General features: G+C 41.3%; 1 non-coding gene and 1 pseudogene across 1 annotated transcript; both read right to left on the bottom strand.

Annotated features, from left to right (window-relative positions):
* Positions 1–5,186: 5,186 nt before the first annotated feature.
* LOC142430208 (GPN-loop GTPase 3 pseudogene) lies at positions 5,187–5,848 on the bottom strand (annotated as a pseudogene).
* A 2,740-nt stretch (positions 5,849–8,588) lies between these two features.
* LOC142431236 (U1 spliceosomal RNA) lies at positions 8,589–8,752 on the bottom strand. Its single transcript, XR_012780774.1, has one exon. It is a non-coding gene; the product is annotated as a U1 spliceosomal RNA (small nuclear RNA).
* Between the last annotated feature and the right edge of the window lie 1,043 nt (positions 8,753–9,795).

Genomic DNA, 9,795 nt, shown 5'->3' on the forward strand with positions numbered 1-9,795 from the left:
TTAGACATGCTGCTGATCATGTCAGGCTCGACACTTGCCTATGGATCCTGAGACAAATTCTTATGTTCCAACACTCTGACTTATAACCATGTAGCTTTATGCTCCATTGCAGAAAACTCTTATTTCATCTTTCAAGACATACTATCACCCAAAAACCTTGAGCATAATTTGGCATAAGGTAACTCTTCACACACTAACAAGTGAAATATCAGCTCCACCTTAATGAAGTAGCCATAAAAATATTACAAGATTTCATTGATAGAAAAAATATGCATATCTGATTGTAATAAATAGGAACTGGAAATTGCTGTTTATGGTACAGGAGTGGGTGCAATATAACCAGATTCTCCCTAATTGGTTGTTGAAAATGTTGCAATGTGCTATAATCAGAACATAGGAAACTGCTTGGAAGAAATACCCTACCAGATCACCAAGCAAAGTGTGGGTGTAAAATTCCTAAGTGTTTACACGCCATCTGCCAGGGTATTAAAAATGCAGTTCCAGGCATAAAGGAAAGCATAACAAATTTTTTAAAGTTCTAAATTGGAGTGTCCTGAAATTCAAATTCTAAAATTTCCCCTAGGCAAGAACTGATGAGGTGATGTCTTTCTGCACAGATACAAAATGCTAGAGCATTAATAAAATCATCCTCTATATATTGATCACTATGGAAAAAGTGGTGTTTTTCCCCAAAAGCGACAATAAAATAAAATTGCTGAGTTTGCCTCAGTCCAGGAATAGATACTTGTGTTGATCTCTATCTAACCAAGAAAGAATATTTGCAGTTCAAGACAACCATAACATAATTGTGTCAAGACAATTCTGACTCACAGTGACCCTATTTAACGGGGTGCAACTGCCCATAGGGTTTCCAGGGCTGTAGTCCTGAAGAAGCAGACTGCTACATTTTTCCCTGGTAAAGTGGCTGGTGGGTTGGAATAATAGATCTTTCCACTGACCCGCCATTGTTGTTGCGGACTGCTGTCGAGTCGGCGTTCCAACTCACAGCAACCCTTTGTACTACAGAATGAAACCCTGGTCCTGAGCCTTTTTACAAGCATCATGATGTTGAAAGCCATCTTTCCACCCACTGTAAATCCAACAACGTAGTCACAAAAAGCAATCGCTTTAAATCGGGTGGTAGATTCTATTAACCTCTCAGGTGATGATGCAACCTTCCTAGGTAGGCATTGACTAGTAAGTGCTCCAGAGTGTGGTAAAATGGGAAGCACTTGTTGCAACCTCTGATGATATCATGTCTAATCATAGATGCTTTGGAAGGTGGGACTGGACACAAAGAAACTCAGAGGAGAGGTAACCACACCAATCACACAAGGAGTTCAGCCCAGGAAAGGGTAACAGAAAGCTGGCATCACAAGACACTGCTTAAGTCTGACAATCGAGGTGAGGTCAGCTGGGTATCAGGGACTCTCAGTACATTGTCTTATTTGAATAATGGTCAAAGGTTTCAGGTATAAGGGTTGTCTTTAAGTGTTTGGTGCCGAGCCCAATAGCAATTCACACAACTCATGGAGAAATCGAGAGTTTTTTTTCAGCCATGATCTCAAAGCCGTGTCAAGACGCTCCCTCACAGCCATGGAGTCAATGCAGATTCATAACCACACCCTGTGGGTGCTGAGACCGTTACTATTTACATGCATAGAAAGCCTACGCTGTATCTTTTATGCGTTGTAGCCCAGTGCTTAATCACTACATTATCAGGGCTACATTGGGTCAAGACAGCACCTATGAAATATTACATTACAACCTGGAAATATCTTCATGGACTGGCTCCAGGAGAATTTGCCAAAGCCTACTGAAACATGACCAGCTGCTTCCTGTTCTATTTTAAAATTCATCTATTTGATTTAAAAAGTCTCCCAGCTTTTTTATTCATTTGATAGACACATAGTGCTGACTCTGTGTCAAGCAGGCTTTGAAATGATTTTGTCATCTTATCAAGCTTATGGGCCAATAGTCTCATTATCACTATTTTACAAATGAGAGGATTAGCCATAGAAAGATTAAGTAATTTTTGCAATGTCACATAGCCTTGAAGTGACAAAGCAGAGTTTGTAGTCCATGCTGCTCCCCCATAAGTATAGCCAGCACCCAATTAGCCAATAATCTTCTTCAGTTGTGATCATAATGGGCAGGTCCTGGTTACCTTTCATTTGATGACTTATATAGATTTTATACAGATAATGCCAAGAAGGAATTGCGCACATGAAAGTATTTCTTGTTAGCATATGGATTATATTACAACACTTTTTCCAAGCAATTAGAAATAACAGTGTAGGGCAGTAGTTCTCAAACTGTAGTTTCAGAATCATTTGGTGAGCATGTTCAAGTTCAAATCTCAGGATCATAGTTTTGGATACAGTGGGTCTGAATCAGAAATTATAAGAAATTGCATTGCCAACAGGCTACCAAGTGATGTGTGCTGCTGCTGCTGCTACAGCTTCCTTCAGAATCACTGCCATAACCAGCCTGTGTGATCACGAGGTGTCGAAGGGATCCAGTAGCAGGCATCATCAGAATAAAAAAATCATATCATAGTGAATGAAGGCAGGAGTGCGGAGTGGAGACCTAAAGCCTATTTGTAGGCCACAGGACAACCTCTTACAGAAAGGTCTCGGGGAGATGAACCAGTCAGGGTACGATGTAGCAACAATGAAACATACAACTTTCCTCTAGTTCCTAAATGCTTCCTCCTCCCCCACTATCATGATACCACTTCTACCTTGCAAATCTAGCTAGACCAGAGGATGAACACTGGTACAAATAAGAACTGGAAACACAGGGAATCCAGGGCGAATGATCCCTTCAAGACCAGTGGTGTGAGTGGCGATACTGGGAGGGTAGAGGGAGGCTGGGTTGGAAGGGGAACCAATTACAAGGATCTACATGTGACCTCCTCCCTAGGGGACGGACAACAGGAAAGTGGGTGAAGGGAGACGTCAGACAGGGAAAGATATGACAAAATAACAATTTATAAATTATCAAGGGTTCATGAGGGAGGGGGGAGAAGGGAAGGAGGGGAGAAAAGAGGAGCTGATGCCAGGGGCTTATTAGGTGGAAAGCAAATGTTTTGAGAATGATGAGGGCAATGAATGTACAATTGTGCTTTTCACAATTGATGTATGTATGGATTGTGATAAGAGTTCTATGAGCCCCTAATAAAACTATGTTTAAAAAAAGAAATTTATAGACCAAAAAAAAGAATCACTGCCATAGGGACCACAACAAGGAGGAGCATGGGAAGAGCATGCCCAAGTCAGAACTCCCTGAGGATCAATTTTCCACATTTACAAACAAACTGAATGTGTGCAGCTGAACGTTTGTTCCACTGATGAGCATCACTTATAGGTCACACAGGTGGTAGTTATATATTTGCATGTCGACTTGACGACAGATAAAAATATAGGGGTGGTATTCAACCTGACAATCAGGTCAGCACCTGATGGTGCCTCCTTATGTGTATGACCTTCTCATAAGGAGGGTCCTGGGAACCTCCCCTCCTCTCTCTGCCTTCACTTCCCTGTTGACTCACCCTGACTGCTGCCAGAGCCCCCTTCATTGGATTCACAGGACTTTGCACCCACCAGCCTGTGGCCTTCTTGCATTCTGCATCATTGCATGTGGCTGCATAAGTTTGAAGAGAGCTTTATGGACTAGTATCAGCCTTAGATGGACTTGAATTGGACTGGATTGAGATGTTTTCTTGATATATAACTTCCTCTTGATGTAATACTCTTCCTTACACATATATGAGTGTCACTGGATTTGTTCCTCTCATCAAGCCACCTTAACACACGCAGCAAACCCACAGTGCTGACCAGAGTGGGGCTCTTTCTGCCTCTTACACAGACTCAGGGATCTTACAGAGCTCTTCAGATGTTGATGATTTTCGTTACTCTCTTCTTTCTCTGAAATTCAAGATTCACATTGATAAAGCAAAAATAAATAAATAATAAAGCAATAAGTTAGTATCACCATGAATTTTTTCCGGGAATATAAAAATCAAATCATCACACACACAAAAAGAAACAATATAGGCCTTCAAAGAACTAGACTACCACTATAAATTTTTTAAAACAATAGTTCCCTATAGATGTATACAAATTCACCTGGAAGAGAAATGTAGATTTCAGACCTATTTATCATGACTCTCCTCAGATTGAACCTAATTAGGCATCTGAAACACAATCAGTTTGAAAGGAAGTAAATTGACCTTCAAAATAAGCACAAAGGAAAAGGAAACTTCTGGAAGCTAGTGGCGTCAGGCCCATTTGAATGAAATTCAGAAATAGTAAAAGGCATTGTTAGTACAACTGGAGTAGCAGTGCTCCTGATGTGAATGTTGCTTTTGGTCTTTTCCTCCTGAAAACATATCCACTGGGACCTATCAGCAGAGCTTGAAGACATGAAACATTTGTGTATTATTAAGTCCCCTCCCTAATTCCTTGCCACCAAGCAACCTTCTGGTGATTTGACTTCTCATGTACATAACATGTTTCCAGGGAGACAATGCCTGACCAGGCCACCTGGAATTTCTAGTCCCATGGCTTAAATTTCTCAGCTGCCTTAACCATTAAAGTAATATTCTTATCTTATACATCAGCTTTGTTAGCATGAGGAAGCTTTGCTAAGTCCATCAACTCAGAAAGACCAGTCAAATCTCAGTTTCAGAATCTCAGAGCCCAAAGAGCCAGGCCCTGATGGATTCTCTCAGGAATATGGCATCTTTTAAAGTTTTTAATGTGTATATTTTATTACAATAATTCTTGCTGCCCCACCCCTCAAAACCTCCATAAACAAAACCAAACAGAAAAATAATGTGAGATTTTCACTGTAGCCAGGTGCTAATTTCTGTTATATACAAATTTAAATTTCTCAATATAAGTTGATGTGGTTAAAATTAACACCAACAAGATTAAACCTTAACAGCAACAGCAGAATGCAATATGATTCAGGCGTCATCTGATAAAATGAATGAAGCAGTCCTTTTTTCTTTTCATTAACATAAGTAGTTTCTGTGGCTGCAGCCTGCAGAGGGGCTATTCCGTGGGGTCAGTACCAGGCACTTCACATGTATAGCATCACTTGTTAATACAATCTCTCTTGCCCCGCATCCTGGCAGACATCAAAGGGAGCACTTTGGGGGGAAAAATAAAATACAATCTTCAATCACTCTGGTGTTCTTGAAAATATTCATCAAACATAGATGAGGATACATCTTCATGTTCCTTTGGTTCTTTAAATTCCAAGTCTGCCCTGTACTGAATGGGAAAATCAATATGCTGTAAGATAACGTTCATGTTTCTCATCTGACTGGAAACTGCACCATGCTGTAGTCGTCAATCATCAATCCACATATCGCTTTAGTCAATTTTTTGCTGCTTAAGACACTTGAATCATCTAACAAAGAATACACATCTAGATCTAGAAACTTCTCAATGTCTTCCTTCCCTTTGTTATTCAGGTGATCCATTTTTGTCACGAGGCTCGCTTGGGAAGTTTCTAGAAGGGCATAGCACCGAGAGCTGCCTCAATGCCTGAAAGAAGTGTCAGCGCCTCATCCATGAACTGAGACTCCGTCAGGAACACCCTACAGACTCACAACTCCCTCCGTGGCCGCTGCTGAACCAGCTGCTTGGTCACTGGCTGGAGGGAGCGCAGCTCACTGACCTGCACGGACAGACAGGGCGTAGCCATCTCGTCATAGCCCAGATCGTTCGCGAGCCAGTCAAGTGACTAGTGGGATACTCCAAGGAAACTGCCAACAAACCGGAGGGAGTTGTCTTCCACCATCATTCACCTCAATCAGTTCCCCGATGCCGGCCATGCCCGGTCACTGAAGCGCGCTACTGCACCATCCAGGTTCCCAAGCTGGGGCCTTGGCAGTGCTGGACCAGGGTGGCACAGCAGGGGTGGCACAGCAGGGGCTCCTCCCGCTGCCAGAGGGGCCCATGACCAGCTGCCCTTAGTGAGGCATTTCGCCACCCCAGCACCCCAGCCGCCCCAGCCCTGAGAGCAGGAAGACCTTGCTCCATTCACAGGGATGCCCCAGAATATGGCATCTTGAGAAGTCTCCTAGTGACCAAGAACCAAACATGCAGCGCCCTACGAGGGCAATCCTGAAAAACTAATTAGACATTTTGTGATTAAACAAGATCACACTTCAGGAATAAGAGAAGCAGCGTGCAAAATGGAGCCGTGTTGGAGTTTGTCCAATTTCCGTATCAATCCTGGCTCTTCCACTTACCAGCTTTTAAATCTCTGATTCAATTTTTCTCACTTATAAATGGGGACATACCTCTATAATAAATAAGTGGGTTTATATAAATATGTGGATCTTGGGCCAGCAGCATCAATCTTTCTAGGAACTTGTTAAAAATGCAAATTCTCAAGCCTGCCCCAAACCTACAGAATCAGAAGCCCAGAGAAGACACCAGGAGGGAAGGGGGTGCAGAAAGGGAGAACCCATCTTGAAGATCTATGTATAACCTCCTCTCTGGAAGATGGGCAATGGGGAGGTGGGTGAGGGGAGACGCTGGGGAGTGTAAGATAAGATATAATAATTATTTATGAACTATTAAGGGACCAGGGGGAAGGGGGGAACAGGGAGGGAGGGAGAGGGGGAAAAAAAGGGAAACCGAGCTGATTCCAGGAACCCAAGCGGATGGTGAATTTTGAGAATGACGAGTGCAATGAATGTATAAGGGTGCTTTGCTCAATTGATGTTTGTCCGGATTGTGATAAGAGTTGTATGAGCCCCAATAAAAAGACTTATTAATGAAAATAGAAGGTGGACAGCACTGTGCTTTCACAGCTCTTCAAGAAATTCTGACCATCATAAAGCTTACAAAGCACTTATGTGGATGGTTATAAAGATGAGAAGTCAAGCGTGCAAAGTGTCTGCTAGAGTGGCTGGGACCAAAGCAGACATCCGATGCACTTCTGTGGTTAGTATTGACCATCACAGGAAATAAGGGGCAAAGGAAGGATTCACCCAAGATCTCATCACCTTGATAACTACCAATTTCCTTTCTCAATTGGCTAAGGACATGAATATTAAACAGTAAAAAAGTGTATTCGTTCAAGTTTCATAGATCCCCTGCTTTTCTTCTTAACATAATAAACTTCAGTATGCCATACAGTCTTCAAGATTTCAATGTCTGCCTAACATTCTATCAAGTAGAGAAATCATATTTATATAATCATTTTCTTGGCTTTGACCATTTATGCTGCTTCTGTTTTTTTTTAAAGGGACATTCTATTCATACAATTCCTGGATACATTTCCAACTCTTAAACAGAAGAATTGCTTATTACAGAGAATGAATGTGTATGGCTACTCTTATGCATGATCTGTAAACAAATGGCAATCCCATTGGTTTAGTCTAGTGTTCACTAGACTGCTCCCATGTAGAGGTGGTATTCCTTGGTTTTTTATTAGGCAGAAAAATGGGTACCATTGTTAGAAATTTTATATATCTTTTACATATTGAAAATATATAGAGCATATAAATGTATAGGGCATATAAGCTTAAAATATGGACTCAATATTGCTCGGCATTGAAGACATCACCCTGAGTTGCCTCACAAGAAGTGAAATCAAGATTACATACCACCACCACGGACATGTCATGAAAATGGACTTATCTGGAAAATGTGTGGCATAAATACATCACCATCACAGGTCCGACTCACAGGCAGGGGCTTCTCTGAGAAACATGGACTAAATCACTCCGACTAAACGATAAACCTAGAGCAACCAGAGCGCAGCCGCATCCCTTATGCTCGCAGCTCCCTGCCATTGCTCTCGGTAAGTGGTCTCCTTATTGCACTGCTGTTTGTTGTCGTGGTTAGCCGTTGTGTGATAGGATATCACACATCAGCAATTCAGATCTGTCTCGTGAGTATTCTTACCTGTGTTGAATTCAGTCCTTCAATACACTTACTACATAAAGTTTGGATATTTTTATTTCTTAAGATAGTACACACAAATTCACAATTTTACTTTGTTGTAAATCAATATAAATTAGTCTACAGCTTTATCTGAAAAAAATATCACTTGAATTAGTGAAAAACTGATGCGTTTTTTCATTTTTTGCGTGATGGAATATTAGGCAGTCATTGAAAATAGATTCCATTATTTAAAAAACTACTGGCATTAAGTTGTTCTGTCTTATTGGGAATATAACTCTAAACCCTGTCATGTTAAATTGATGTATGCAATATATGAACAAAATGGAAGATAATTCACTCCAAAAGATGTCTTGGTCATAGGTGGATGGAGAGCCTAACTGGTTAGCTACCAGGCCAGAACTCATGTAATAGTCTGTTGATAGTTGCTTTGAGGAAAAGGGAAAGAGAAGCGCTCAATCAATTCTGTTGGGATTAGACAGGGGGTAATTCATATTCTTCGCCCTCCTCTTCTCCTTCTAAGCTTTGTTGTAACTAGACTTCTTTAAGTAATTTGGTGTTATTTTAATCAGAATGGTCTCCCCAAACACATACAAAATAACTTCTCAGTATAAGCTGAATGCTTCAATTTCTTTGAGTTTTGGTTATTTTTTTTTTAAGGGGAGAGTGTGAACACAGTCCCCCACTACCACAAATTATGCCGTCAAGTTTCCCACATTTGGGGAAATCGCAGAGGTCAGCACATCCGGAGTGTAATGGATGAGCCTAGCCCTGGGAGAACCACCTTCATGATCACGGTATCTCCCCTGCCGGGTAAATATAAGTTTTGATTATTTCAGTAGATTCACACCCTTGTAGTGGTCTGTCAGTGTCCTGCTTAACACTGTTCGGATCTCATCTCCTACTACTATCTCCATTATACCAGTCTCTTTGTTCTTACTGAAACACAATAGGCGACTACTCCTTCAGGGCCCTTACACTTTCTGTTTACTCTATTTCAAGTTCTCTTTCTCCAGCTATCAGCATGACCTGTTCCCTGACTTATTTGAGGTCTTTGGTTACATGTCACCTTTTCAATAAAGCTTTCCCTGTCCCCATATATAAAACTTTCTCAATCGTTCCATTTTATTTTCTCAGCAGTTACCACGATGTCTCATGTTACACACTTTAGCACTTTAAAAATTATTATAATTGTCAAGAGATGAATTTGACTCTATAAAGTAAGGATGTGCTTTTAGCAGGGAATACTATTGAAATAAAATATATCCGTACTATGTCAAAACCACATGGCATTATCATCTATACAAAGAAGTCTTAGAATCAATAATACACGGAGCCCAAGAGAAAACAGGCAAAGAAGATAAATGTTGTTGTTAACTGTCATCAAGTGAATTCTTATTCATGGAAACCTGTGTATGGAGAGCCAAACTTCCCCATGGGTTTTCAAGATTGAGGTTTTGAAAGCACAGAGCCAGGCCTGGCTTTCAGAACACCTCCGGGTGGTTTTGAATTGCCACCTTTGGGGCTACTAGCTTATCACTTCATCATTTAGACTCCCCAAGGACACCTGAGATGATAAATCAAGATCCATGATCCACCGCCATCTAGTCAACTGCTCCTTGGTGTCTCCAAGACTACAAATCTTCTTCTACCATGGAGTCCTAGGTGGGTAGAACTGTCAATCTTACAGGTTGCAACCCAAAGCTTACCTCACTGTACCACCTAGTCTCTTTAAGACGGTGCATGGGCTCCCGGCACAGAAACTCTAAATTACCAACAAGAATAGAGGGAGAAAGAAGCCCTTGGAACACAGTAATTTAGTGTTCAGATGCAGCCTCCCATCCCCTGGGCATGTTCCAGGTAC

This window comes from Tenrec ecaudatus, chromosome 17 (genome assembly GCF_050624435.1).
Source record: "Tenrec ecaudatus isolate mTenEca1 chromosome 17, mTenEca1.hap1, whole genome shotgun sequence".
NCBI classification, from domain to species: domain Eukaryota; kingdom Metazoa; phylum Chordata; class Mammalia; order Afrosoricida; family Tenrecidae; genus Tenrec; species Tenrec ecaudatus.